Below are 15,193 nucleotides of genomic sequence, written 5' to 3' on the forward strand. Positions count from 1 at the left end.
TCACGCATCATTACTTGTCTTCTGGTGCATGAAGTTCATCAATATAGTGAGTTTGCACACATTCATCTCGGGTTGGAAGAAGATAATGTACATCTTCGGCGTGAACAGACAGACCAGGGCCACGCTTGCTTGATCTGAACCTGACGGAGTTGCAAAAAGAACATGTTCTTATTAGTAATACGAAATAGACGAAATACAGATCGCTCCACTTTTATGTTTGTCTCATGCTGTTTGTAAATCGAGTAATGATGATATATTGACTCATGCATCCAGTTTCTATTATCTGCTGTAATATAAACCCACAACGAATTTGATTTACAAATATGTGACTGTTTGAATGTTTAGAATGTATGTCGTATTCAACGTTACACATATTTAAGTCAAATACACATACTGCCAGTCTACGTATCCATACTTTTCTGGGTAATAACTTACTTATATCAGATGTAGGAGGGGAATGAACTTCGAAATAATTGCATATCCATTTTTGCCAGCCTGGAATGATTAGCAATATCTACTGGTCAATAAACCTCAAAGTTAAGTTGTGCTTTATTAATTCCTATTTTTTTTTGTAGATACGTACAATACGTACAATGCATGATGAATAGCTATACATAATGCAAAGGTTTCGTATTAATGAAGTATTAAATGCCATTTTAGAATCGCTGAGCAGTGTATTAAAGGGGCCTTTAACGTTTTGGTAAATTGACAAAAAGTTGTTCCAGATTCGTAAATTTTCGTTTTAGTTATGATATTTGTGAGGAAATAGTAATACTGAGCATTAGCCATGCTCTAAAATATCCATTGTATGCATCTTTTGACGATTTAAAAACCTGAAAATTATAAAGCATTGCAATGCGTCACGATTCAATAGTTTGGAGAGTTCTGTTGTTGTCGTTATATTTTGTGAAACTACGAAGATTGCTTATATAAAGCATAAAATACTTTCCACATTGTGTGAGCGCAGTTGGCCGAGTGGTCAAAATGGCGAAAACTTTTATTCCAGGACTCCAGGGGTCAGTGGTTCGAACCAAGTTGTGGGTTACTGTTTTTTTCTTTTTCTAATTTTATTCTCGATCTTTCACAGGAGCTTTTTATGTCCAATGTTTACAATTATCAATTTAAAGCATTTAATGACACACTTTAAAGCATGCAAAAATCTATGAAAAGGTCCCTTTAAGATTAGAGCTGTTACGATTCGGTTCGATGCATCGACAAACCGGTTCAACGCCGCCAATTCGATTTCGATACCAATACGGCCAATTTTGATTCGATTCACTGCAATCTCGATTTATCCGCATTTTAAACCTTACTTTCCATATCCGTGGTCTAAACTTTCTTGTCATTTTAAAACGTCTTGTGATTGTTCAATAGCCAATATTGCATCCAATGAATAAATGAATGAATAACATGCTGAGCATTACATAAGCCGGTAAAATGGCTTCTTCAACCGCGCTGAAAGACGCATCGTCAAAATTAAAATCAAAAGTATGGGAACATTTCGGATTTCTCGAAGGTTCTGATGCAAAGGCAACTGTCAAAACATGTTTTGTTGACGTAAGTTACCCTAAATATGGAAGCACTACAAGTTGAGGCAACATTTAAGGAGAAAACACTCGGTTAATATTTCAGATATTATACAATGTGCATTTTATGTTATTTTAGAATAATTCAGCAGGAAGTTTTGTTCAATGAATGTGTTACTTATAAAACAATGCTACGTCTCAAAATTTTATTTAAAAAATTCATTCCATGGACAAACCAAAGATGAAATAGTTTGCAAAATAAGCAGCAAAAATAGTTTAATTTGAATCGAATCGAAAATAATCGAATCGGACCATTTGGTATCGAAATCGAATCCAATCGAAAGCTGGGTGAATCGTTACAGCTCTATTTAAGATGCATAATCCATCCGAAACATATTATGGATACAAATAATCACACGGAAATACTGACACAACATATTGTTTTAATAGATACATGCATATGCATTATAGTGAATTGTTAACGTTGCTGTTGATCTATAAGCATTAGTTTCAATTCCCTGAAGGTTCGCATATTCAGATAGGGAGGTCGTATATCAAGTTTTAAAGTTCAGACAGATCTTACTCCTCTAGAGTTTGCATGAGAGCTATATCTTTAAATCCAGCTGTTTTTTCATGAAAGGTTATCAATTTATTTGGGTATATTTGACTCACGTCAGCCCAGATAATCGACGACATTATATAGATAACGACCATCTGTTCTAAAATTCAAATTTTGGTAAAAAAGAATGTATATAGTTATCGTATGATATATGCAATTATTAAAATTTAATTGTTACATCATTTTATGCTGACTGTTTTTATAATAAATAGGTGAACATATCTTATAGCTGGAAACTGCCTGAATAATATGCTTCATTTGACATGTTAAATGATTTTTTTATGAGAAAGCATATCGGATGACTAAATTAAGAATTCATTTAACCGTGAAAAGGTTTACCTTGAAAACGAAAAATGCTTTCCAGACGCTGAAAAATGAACATCATTAAGTAAAGAAACAAGTCCTCGAAAATATTTCTCATAGTCCCAAGATTCAAAATGTGCCCCTATTACCTATTCCTTTGATATCTCAATTATATGTAATTATTTCAATTACGTTTCTTCTGTTAGTAGTTTCTCTTGAAATATCTGCTGCAATACATTGTTTAAAATGTAACTATCGGAAAATGTGACAAATAAATCACTTAATTGGTATTTGCAGATAGCAAAACCAGTGTGCTAAAAACTGAGATATACAGGATAGCCCATATTGATTGATTCATATTTATTATTGCAAGTCTTTTAACTGCTCTCTTGCGGGTAGCCCTCGGTGTGATTGTTGTTTTATTTTCAGGCAAAATCAATGTTATCGAGATACCGTTTATCATTTAATAATCGTCGACTCCAGGATTAAAGCATTGAAGACAGGGATACTGGAATGATTTACAAAGTAAGGGAAAAATATCGTGCGCGTTGAAATTTTTGCAGTATCGGCCAAAAGAAATATGAAATGTCTCAGATTTGTCTCAGACATAATCATGTTTGTATAAACGCCAAGGTTTCTTCGTGATACATTTTGAAAGGTATTGATGTGAGTGCCAAATCATAAAGCACTATCTTACTTGAAACATGAACATGTTTTAAAATAACTCATTTTCAACAGTGTGGCTCATATCGTGTTAACATACATAGTGCGCGTGACTAAATACATTTTACAGTGTGAATTAATATTCTAATTGAAAGAAGAAATGTATGTATTTGAATTGTATTTTATTAGGATATTTTTAATAAACTAGTATTAATTAAATGTACATTATTTTTACATGGAATTGCTATTTAGAATACTATTTGTAGAGAAGGTATAAACACCTGGAACTACATAAACTATATCGTTTCACTAAACAAAAACAAAACAAAATCGGCTTTACATGGAATGAATTTAAGGTCCCGCTAGCCAGATGATACATGTCGTGTACATAGCAAATCCTATGAACTTCGATTCGTTAAAGTTTTCTGATATCTTTCAAGTCTTAATTGCATAAAATGTACTAATGATACAAAGGATAATGTTTTAAATAAGCGAAGCTAGGAACGAAAGGTCTTTAGTTCTGCATTTTAATATCACTTCGTCCCGTTTGTCATTCGGAAAGTACTGTCCCGCTTGCCAACTCACAAGAATGATTAAAATCACTATCTGAGTTTTGGGACTTATAAACGGTGGTCTCCGAGCGGATCATCTTGGCGCTGTCGAATTACCTGGAAATCCTATTAGTCTTTGTGAGAATAGACAAGTACATTTTAGCAAATCCGAAGCCCATCCAAAACCTTTACTTTGCGCAGGTAATTGGGGTGGGTATAAGTAATGAAATGGCAGTCATTTAATAGCAGAACAAACAGCGAGATCGGAATATCTTTTGTATCACTCGTCCACACGGTGCTATCCATATCAAAATTAAGTAAGAATACCTTACGTCCGACTTTTTTAAACTCGTACTGGTGGGTCTATCGGTCAATTAATATTTCACAATGCTATTACGCACAGAGGCGTCGCGACTTTTGTCAAACTTACCTTGTGCCCCATACAATTCTGAAAACGCGAATCGTTCATGAAATTAATTATATAAATTTAACTTACGCTCGAATAATCATTATCGACTGATGTACTTATTCAGTACCCAAGGTACTCGTGTTTATACTACGAACAACCATGGGCTTCAAATTTTTTTAAAATAGTAAACAGACTATGGCCTATGCTTTTAAGCGTATTTCCGTACCCGGGATACAAATAAGTATACAAAGTATACGAGTACCTTTGATACTTTTAAGCAGTACCTGTATTGGAACGCGTTTGTTTTTCAAAATATCTGGTGTAATGTAGCCTTTATTTTTCTGGAAGCTTATCGTGGTTACTCCATACAATGCGCCTCGCGCGCGTAATCATCAAATTTAATAATCCTCGTATGCTAGACCTTTTTCCACTGTAAGTTTAGATTTTTAATGTTAATAATGTGTCATTCTATACAAAGTAAATATTAATAAATGCATTTTTCTTCTGTAAATGTGACCATGCTCAATTTCTATGGTTTCGAACTCATTGTTTACGTACCCTACATTTTTTTGTTTTTACCACTTTTAAGCATCGGAACATATAGATCTAATTAGTTACTTAATACACATATTAGGAAGCTTATGGTTTATCTCGTAATAATTTTTACGTTGTGTGTATTATTGCAGCTTAAAGCCTAGATTTTTCCAATTTTAAAGCATGTTCTTAGTTTTCAATTATTTTGTATTTTCAAACGTATTGTCTACATCAACCACCGTTGTTTTTACGGAACCAATAAATCCGTTAACTTACGATTGGAATTCAATTATTACTTGGAGTCGTTAAAGTAAAAAACAACGCAAGCAATGGATGGACAGACGATAAGAAGATCTGAGCGGATTGGTAGGCGGACCATGTCACACCAAGAAAAAACAAGCCCAGCACAAGATACAGATAAGCTTCTTAGAAATAAGTCAAGATCGCAAACGTCTTCAACTTCGACTCAGAGGACTAAATTGGAGTTGGCAAAACTCCAACTCGAGTATGAAAAAAGACAGGCAGACATAAAACTACAAGAACTACGTTTGCAAGAAAATATTTTAAAAGAAGAATTGAACTTGAGAATGGAAGAGACGAAGCTGTAAATGATGGAACAAGATTGCTTAGACCTGTCCTCATGCAGCAGTGGACGTACATACCTAAGGACCTTAGACTATATTAACAACCTTCCTGAACCGCAGTCTGCGCTTCAGCCTATGACCAGATGCAGTCTACTCCTCAGTTGCAGTCTACGCCTCAGCCACAGTCTTCGTCTCAGCCGCAGCCTACGCCTTGGCTGCAATCTACGCTTCAACCGCAGTCTGCGCTTCAGCTGGAGTCTACGCCTAAGCCGCAGTCTACGCCTTTGCTGCAGTCTACGCTTCAGCCGCAATCTACGCTTCAGCCGCAGTCTACACCTCAGCCTCAGTCTACGCTGCAGCTGCAGTCTTCGCCATGTCTGCAGTATGCACCTCAGCTGCAGTTGACGCCTTTGCTGCAGTCTACGCCTTGGCCGCAGTCTATGCCTCAGCCGCTGCCTATGCCTCAGCCGCAGTCTACGCCTCAGCTGCTATCTACGCTTCAGCCGCTGTCTACGCCTCCTCTGCAGTCTACGCCGCAGCCTATGCCTCATTCGCAGTCTACGCCTCCTCCGCAGTCTACGCCTCAGCCGCAGTCTACGTCACAGTCCATGCCTCAACTGCAGTCTAAGCCTCAGCCGCAGTCTACGCCTTGGCTTCAGTCTACGCCGCAGCCTACACCTTGGCTGCAATCTACGCTTCAGCCGCAGTCTGCGCCTCATCTGCAGTCTATGCCTTTGCTGCAGTCTACGCCTCAGCCGCAGTCTACGCTTCAGCCGCAGTCTACGCCTCCTCCACAGTCTACGCCTCAGCTGATGTCTACGCTTCAGCCGCAGGCTACGCCTCCTCTGCAGTCTACGCCTCAGCCGCAGTCTACGCTTTGGCTGCAGTCTACGCCCCAGCCGCAGTCTATGCCGCAGCCTATGCCTCAGCCGCAGTCTACGCCTTGGCTGCAGTCTATGCCTCAGCCGCAGTCTACGCCTCAGCTGCTGTCTACGCTTCAGCCGCAGTCTACGCCTCCTCCGCAGTCTACGCCTCAGCCGCTGCCTATGCCTCAGCTGCAGTCTACGCCTCAGCTGCTGTCTACGCTTCAGCCGCAGTCTACGCCTCCTCCGCAGTCTACGCCTCATCTGCAGTCTACGCCGCAGCCTATGGCTCAGCCGCAGTCTACGCCTCAGCTGCTGTCTAAGCTTCAGCCGCAGTCTACGCCTCCTCCGCAGTCTTCGCCTCAGCCGCAGTCTACGCCCCAGTTGCAGTCTATGCCTCAGCCACAGTCTATGCCTCAACCGCAGTCTACGCCTCAGCCGCAGTCTACGCCTCAGCTGCTGTCTACGCCTCCTCCGCAGTCTACGCCTCAGCCGCTGTCTACGCCTTGGCTGCAGTCTACGCCCCAGTCGCAGTGTATGCCCCAGCCGCAGTGTATGCCTCAGCTGCTGTCTATGCCTCAGCCTCAGTCTATGCCTCAGCTGCAGTCTACGCCTCATCTGCAGTCTGCGCCTCAGTTGCAGTCTGCGCCTCAGCTGCATTCTACACCTTTTCCTGGTAGCCACTTACCTTTTGAACAGGTTATGCCTTCTTATCAGGTGCAAAACGCTAAGGGTGTAACAGATGCGCCATTTGTGTCAGACTTTTCCAAATACCTGATCAAGAAAGAGTTACTAATGGCACGTTTCTCAAGCTTTAATGATCAGCCTGGATCTTACCCAATATGGAAAGCCAGCTTTCAGGGTATAGTTGCTGAACTTGGAATGGGTCTATATGAAGAACTCGACTTGGTCATTAAATATTTGGGACCCAAGCAAACAGTATCCGAGTGGCTAATGCATTTAATCCTGCCAGGGCAATACAGCAAATATGGAATAGATTAAATGAACGTTATGGAAGGCCAGAAATGGTTGAGGCATCTGTCAGAGAAAAGCTGGCTCGTGTACCCAAAATAAACAATAACAATGAACACGCACGAATGTATGAATTGTTAGATATAGTTACAGAAATTGAATCTTTGAAGCAAGACGAAAGCTATAAGGCACTGTTAGGGTATTTTGACACGTCGGTCGGTGTGAATTCAGTCTTACTGAAGCTGCCACAATTCATTCAGAACAAGTGGATAGATAGAGCAGCCAAACATAAACAAATAAACAATGTGGTTTATCCACCCTTCTGTGTGTTCACCGAATTTCTCTCTGAGATGTGTTCACGTTGCAATGATCCAGGCCTTGTGATCCCTTCGCAAGATCACATTTCTGGCTCAAGGGAACGGCCTTTTGCTACCAGGACAAATGCCACAGGTCCAACTAGAGCTGGGACATCGACTAATAACAGGAATTGTATAAATGTCAAGAAAACTGAAATGAGTGATTCAAAGTCGGAAAGAAAGAATATGTGCATTTTGCACGGAGTGGGACATCCTTTGAATGCCTGTAGACTCTTCCGACAAAAATCATTGCAGGAAAGGAAAAATTTATTACGAGAAAACATCATTTGCTTCCGTTGCTGTGAGACTGATGAGCATTCATTTCGCAGATGCCAGAAAGATGTTATATGCAAAATTTGTCAGGAAAGATCGCACGCTACAGCCATGCATGGCGAAGTAAGAAGTTCAACATTGCTAAAACAACAGCATAATAGTGGGGAGCAGACAGCTGATAAGTCAAGTAAAATGTCAGCGTTATGCACGTCATTATGTGGTGACTTCAGTGGGCGCTCCTGTTCCAAGACTATGCTTGTTAAGGTGCATATAAACCCAGACCAGCAAGTGTTTGTCTATGCGATGCATGATAATCAAAGCAACAGAACTTTAGCTAGTCCAGCTCTTTTAGACGAACTTGGAGTGACTGGGCCGGTGCAAAGATACACACTTAACTCCTGTGGTGGAAGTACGGTCATCAATGCACGCATTGTTCCAGAGATGTACATAAGATCTGCCGATGGTACTAGTGAACTGACATTGAACAATGTAGTCGAATGTGACATTCCAAATGATCGATCTGAAATTCCCACACCAGAAATAACTCAAAATTACCCTCATCTCAATGGTCTCTCTAGTTGTATACCACCTTTGGACGAAAAGGCTGAAATTGGTTTGATTATTGGAAGGGATACACTCGAAGCACATCCTGTTAAGGAACAGGTGGTTGGGCGGAAGGGTGAACCATTTGTGCAGCGTCTCCACTTAGGATGGGTTATTGTGGGCGAAGTGTGCCTAGGCAAAGTTCACCAACCTGCTTTCATAAACACATTCAAAACTCATGTAACAAATGGTCGTCCTTCATTGTTTGCCCCATGCAAAAGTAATCTGGCTCTTAAAGAACAACTTGATCCTTGCTTATTGGACGATAGTCTTGGCAAGGATGTGTTTAAAACAACAAGGGAAGATGACAAAATCGGTTTATCGCGGGAAGATATTGATTTCCCAAAGATTATGAATGAAAGTATGAAGAAGGATGGCAGTGGACATTGGAAAGCTCCACTTCCATTCGTGGAACCAAGGCCCCGATTGTCGAATAACAGGATCCAGGTGTACAAAAGGGCTCAGATTCTCGACAATTCTTTAAAGAAGAATCTTACAAAACAGCGCCACATGGTCGAGTTTATGGATCAGATCTTCAAATCAGGTGCAGGTGAAAAGGCTCCTGCATTACCACAGGGGACAGAAACCTGGTATTTACCCCTTTTTTGCGTGTACCATCCACGGAAACCTGACAAAATCAGAGGTGTTTTCGACTCATTAGTGGTTTTCAATAGCAGCTCTTTGAATGCAGTGCTTCTGTCTGGTCCGAACTTCACCAACAACTTGCTTGGAGTTCTGCTGAGATTCAGGCGCAATTCAGTTGCCATCATGTGCGACATCCAACAGATGTTTTACTGTTTTTTGGTTGAGGAGACTCATATAGACTTCCTGAGGTTCTTTTGGTATGAGTCTAATGATCCATCTAAACCACTGACTGAGTACCGCATGACAGTACATGTTTTTGGAAACACTCCCTCTCCATCTGTAGCTACGTATGGTCTTCGTAAGACTGTAGAAGATGCTGAACCAGAAATCAAGAGGTTTGTTGAAAACGACTTCTATGTTGATGACGGATTGACTTCCTGCGTTACCTCAGAAGAAGCTATTAGGTTGATAGAAATGACACAACAAGCACTGAAGAGCGAAAACATTAAACTTCAAAAAATAGTTTCGAACTCAATTGAAGTAATGGCTGCCTTTCCAGCAGAAGACAGAGCAAAAAGTGTTTCGTCGCTGGACATCTTTGCTGATGATCTTCCCATTCAGGCCAGTCTTGGTTTGTCCTGGAATATCAGTGAAGATCTGTTTAGTTTCAACCTCAACATACCTGATACGCCATTCACCAAGCGCGGTGTAATCTCTGCTGTTAGCAGCATTTTTGACCCACTTGGGTTTCTAAGCCCAATCACTATTCAAGGTAAAATTCTTGCTCGTGAGATCACAGCTCATGGTTCAGGAATGTGGGATGAAAGGTTGCCTGATCATCTTGAGAAAAAATGGAAACTTTGGAAGGAGTTACTTAAATCTACTGAAGGAATTCACATTCGAAGAATGTTCTTACTAAACGATTTGAGCTACGCAGATTCATTTAAGGTAGACGTGTTCTCTGATGCATCCGAAAAGGCGATCTCTGCAGTCGCGTATCGGAGAGCCACATTTGGTTCAAAGGAAGAAGTTGGTTTCATCATGGGTAAATCCAAACTGACTCCAGCTGGAGGCACCACTATTCCTAGACTAGAACTGTGCGCCGCTGTTCTTGCCACAGAATTAGCAAACGTAATTGCAGACCAATTGAGTATTTCCTTGGAGAAACCACACAGACAGTAGAGTCGTTTTGGGATACATTCATAATCGAAAACGTCGCTTCTACACATTTGTTGCCAACCGAGTTGACATTGTCCTCAAACGATCTAGCCCACAGCAGTGGGAGTATGTGGCCACGCAAAACAATCCAGCAGACTTGGGTACCAGACCTTTGACTTCTCCTAATGAGCTGACAAGAAGTATATGGATCCTTGGAACAACCCTGTCGAATCAAAGGGACTCTTGTAACAACAAGGACAATACAGCATTCGAGCTTTTGGATGAAGAGAATGACTGTGAAATCCGTCGCTCTTTGAATGTAAAAGCTACCAAGGTTAAAGAAAACTTAGCCTCAAGGTTTGAACGATTCTCAATTTGGAAATCTCTTGTAAAGGTCATCTGCATTCTTAAAAGAGTATGTCGATCGCACAAAAGGGATGGTATTGTCGTTGTTGATAGCTTAGAAGAGCTCAGAGAAGCCGAGCAGTTTGTTATCAAGTCGACCCAAAGAGCAGCGTTTGAAAAAGAGCTGTTGTCCCTAAAATGTGGAGAGAAGATACTGTCAAATAGTAAAATCATTCAGCTCACACCCTTTCTGGACGGGGATGGGATTCTTCGTGTAGGTGGTCGGATCAGAAGGTCACCAGTGGAAAGCACACTTAAGCACCCTATAATACTCCCAAGGAAATGTCACGTCGCTGCACTACTAACGAGACACTTTCATGAAAAGGTTCAACACCAGGGAAGACAATAACAGAGGCCTCTATTCGCAGCCATGGATATTGGGTCATTGGGGGCAAAAGATTAGTTTCTTCTATAATACACGCTTGCGTCACTTGTCGGAACCTTCGCGGAAAGTTCCAACAACAGCAAATGGCCGAACTCCCAGCAGACAGAGTCACGCCCACAGCGCCCTTTACTTGTGTTGGTGTTGATGTGTTCGGTCCGTGGCACGTGACAACCCGCAAGGCACGAGGTGGACAAGCTGAAAGTAAGAGGTGGGCTGTACTATACTCGTGTCAGTTCACAAGGGCTGTTCATATCGAATTGGTAGAGGACATGAGCAGTTCTTCCTTCATTAACTCTCTTCGTAGATTTGTTGCGCTTAGAGGTCCAATACAGGAAATCCGGTCGGACAGGGGAACCAATTTTATTGGCGCACTTGATGACCTTGGTGCCCAAGCTATATGTGTTGAAAAGTACCCTGTGGTCACGCATCTAAAAGACAACAAGATAATTTGGAGATTCAACCCTCCTCATGCATCGCATATGGGAGGTTCATGGGAACGTCTAATAGGTATTGCAAGAAGAGTTCTGGATTCTATGCTACTTGGAAACCATGGAAGAGCATTAACACACGAAGTACTCTCTACGTTCATGTATGAAGTCTGTGCTATAATCAACTCGCGACCTATAGCCCAGATATCCTACGACCCAGAAGTACCAGAAGTCATGACTCCTGCTTTACTTCTTACGCAGAAACCGTGTCAGCTTAGCGGACTGGTCACCACAGAGAGTTTGAAAGAGATATACGCTTCTCAATGGAAGTATGTGCAGGTTTTGTCAAACACGTTCTGGAAACGTTGGAAACAAGGTTATCTACAGTGCTTGCAGAAAAGACAGAAATGGCAGCTGGAGGAAGAAAATGTGCGAGCTGGAGATGTCGTTATCCTCAGAGATCATGAGTTGCATCGGAATCGTTGGCCACTGGGTGTGATTGAGAGCATCTATCCTAGCGAAGACGGCAAGGTACGGTCTGTGGAAGTGCGTGTCGTGCAGGATGGGAAGACTTCGAACTTTGTCAGACCAATTACTGAGCTCATCAGGTTGATTGACTGAACTACAGTGTTATTCCAAGGATGTGTGTGAATTGGTTTGAACATGCATAAGCAATTATTAACTTGATATGAACATCATCTTGAGTGTTTTGTCCTGTTTTATGTACCTTGTATAATATGTGTTTAGCATTTAATGGGTTATGCTTTACTGTGTAGTATGTTTTCATTTCTACAAGATATTGTTTGAACTTTATTTTCAGTTTATGAAAGATAATTGTATATTTTCTGGTTTTTGAGACATGGATATGATTAAGTGATTGGTATAAATTCACCTAAGGCTACTGTTATTAACAATATCATGTATATTGTAGTTCATTGTTAAAACCTTTCATTGTGTTCCAATATTTTATCTTAAATTTCATTTTGTGTGATATCTTCGATATCAGGTGGGGAGTGTATTGGAACGCGTTTGTTATTCAAAAGATCTGGTGTAATGTAGCCTTTATTTTTCTGGAAGCTTATCGTGGTTACTCCATACAATGCGCCTCGCGCGCGTAATCATCAAATTTAATAATCCTCGTATGCTAGACCTTTTTCCACTGTAAGTTTAGATTTTTAATGTTAATAATGTGTCATTCTATACAAAGTAAATATTAATAAATGCATTTTTCTTCTGTAAATGTGACCATGCTCAATTTCTATGGTTTCGTACTCATTGTTTACGTACCCTACATTTTTGTGTTTTCACCACTTTTAAGCATGGGAACATATAGATCTAATTAGTTACTTAATACACATATTAGGAAGCTTATGGTTTATCTCGTAACAATTTTTACGTTGTGTGTATTATTGCAGCTTAAAGCCTAGATTTTTCCAATTTTAAAGCATGTTCTTAGTTTTCAATTATTTTGTATTTTCAGACGTATTGTCTACATCAACCACCGTTGTTTTTTACGGAACCAATAAATCCGTTAACTTACGACTGGAATTCAATTGTTACTTGGAGTCGTTAAAGTACCTAAGCCGACTAACTTACTTATGAATGGCTAAAAACCAATAAAAGTAACACAAAGAAAGCAAGCACTTTTTTATTTGATAATAATATATACGAATTAAAATTAATATGTAGCATACACGTCTTTTCGTAAACCAATCTATCGCTAATTATAAATCTTAAAGCGAGACTATACAATTTTGTCAAACATTTATTAATTTATATAAAATGTGTAAAAAAAACGTATTAAACATATATTTCAATATAAATTAAAAGAAAAGTTAAGAAGAACGTGTGTTGAAAAATGCGAAATAAGCCAGATATTTAATTAATTACTTTTTATTTTCATTTTTATTTTTTCGCATTGTAGGAAAATATTTACGAAATATCTTCGTCACAATCGTCCTGGGGCGCTAATGTGTCTTTGCTGCATTTTATGAAAATCGTCTTCAATGTATAATTGGTTCTTGCCTATTTTGTGTTATTGTAACATATTTTATCAATATATTACAATTTAGCACATATAAACAATCGTATAATCTCGCTTTAAAAGAAAACAGTGAAATCAAGAAAATCTGTATAATTAACAACACCTTTGCTACACATTCATTTTTCACTACGGTGCTTAAACTACGCATCGGTATGAAAAATTATATCGTTTTGCACAGTTCTGTTCTGATCATCGCATACTATTTCATCTACCGGGTTACGACTAAATAAAGGACATCACGTATTAATAAAATGACAGATAAAAAGCTATTCTCACTTCATTCTTCCAACACTGACGTTTTTAGAAATGTTGAGGGATTAAGCATTTCTTGATAGTTCGTGTCTTAGCCTGTTTTATTAATTTGGGGATCATGTTGAAGCAGCTTTTGCTATTCTCGCATCTACTTTAAGAGAATTTCGAAGTAACATGACATTGTAGGTAAATTCCATTTTATTTACAGCACGTTTCAAACTTGAAACGGCGTTTCCTAAAATGTTTATGTGAATAGTGAAACGACACCAACTGGAACATGTTTGCAGAGACTCTGCATAATTATGTCTACGCCAAAATGAAACCCCGTGAATTTAGATGACTAGTATTTGCAACAAAACGATGTAACACAATAAGGAAAGCACTTAACCTGACTACCCAAATGGGTCTGTGTTAAAGTAAATATTTCAATCAGTAGACCTGTTTATTTGGTAGAAGAAATTCCTGGTGCATAACAATAGACGAATCGGATACTATAGTTCGAAAAGAACATTCTATCACAAGCTTATTCAGTCTATCCAATTACAATCCCAATTTAAGAATCGCGAGATGGATGTTCTTTTCACGAATCGCAATGGAACCGCCTTTTCGGACCACAGCTTATATCGATTGAACATCAAAACGTATCTTTAAATTGAAGGGAAGAATTTCTCAGCTGCTTGCTTAAAGTCTATTTTGGTCAAATTTCTTGACATGCTGTGGTAGATTTAACGTAGATTTACAGGCGTCCGAGAGCTTTTAAAGAACAAGATATGTGTTTTAAAACCACTGTTTTACGGTTTGGGCACAATAGCCATACACAATAATTTTTGTTGGAATGTAAGACCTAATAATTTCCAGGACATCGCGAACTTTTTAAGAATAAGATATTGGATTTAAGACCACGTTATCAAAGTTATCTCATACAAACCGTTTTTATTTTAGTAAAAAAACAGCATTTATATTTTCACTGACGTTTTAAGCAATAGGTGAATAGGTGTGTGTGGATCGAGGGAATCCCACTCCACATCGTACAGAGTAAACGAACAATACATGCATAATACAACGCAAAATTGTACATTTTAACAGTATTAACTTTTACATAACAATACTTACTATATTTGGCAAAGAGAAAGTTGATAATAGCATGGCTTCGCTTAACACAACTACTGAAAAAGGGGTATTACAAGTTTTCATTCTTTACTTTGACACATATCATTAACATAGTTAATCTCCTTCAGTACAATAACCTGTAAAAACAGGTACGAATTAGCTGCTTTAAGAGTGGGTCTAGTTATGTTCATTTTACAATTATAAATGTAAATTTTGATCAAAAGGATATAGGTTTAAGGGTCCAATAGTATTAGCATGCCCTGGTATAAAGAAGGGCATAATACAAAATTTTGAAAATTAATTACATCTAGAAAACAATTACACTATAATTAATTTATTGACGTGCTTACATTCCCATTTAATTAAGTTTTAAGTTTACGTATTTTTTTTATTAAAATCAAATATGAATGCTTTTTTTCCGTGAATGGCGTTGGCGTCCACTTGTTTTTGAGATGTAGTTGACCCATTAAGTTCTCAAGCTATGTGAATTCAGTACAAATGAAACTGTTACTCGAATAAAAATAACCAGGAATTGCGATATTAACAGAAATGTAACTTTGTTTGAATTAA

At 39.1% G+C, this 15,193-nt stretch overlaps 1 pseudogene; it reads right to left on the reverse strand.

Annotated features, from left to right (window-relative positions):
• LOC127831194 (metabotropic glutamate receptor-like) overlaps positions 1-15,193 on the reverse strand; it is a 41,077-nt pseudogene continuing 25,884 nt past the window's right edge.

This window comes from Dreissena polymorpha, chromosome 5, assembly GCF_020536995.1.
Source record: "Dreissena polymorpha isolate Duluth1 chromosome 5, UMN_Dpol_1.0, whole genome shotgun sequence".
Lineage (NCBI taxonomy): Eukaryota > Metazoa > Mollusca > Bivalvia > Myida > Dreissenidae > Dreissena > Dreissena polymorpha.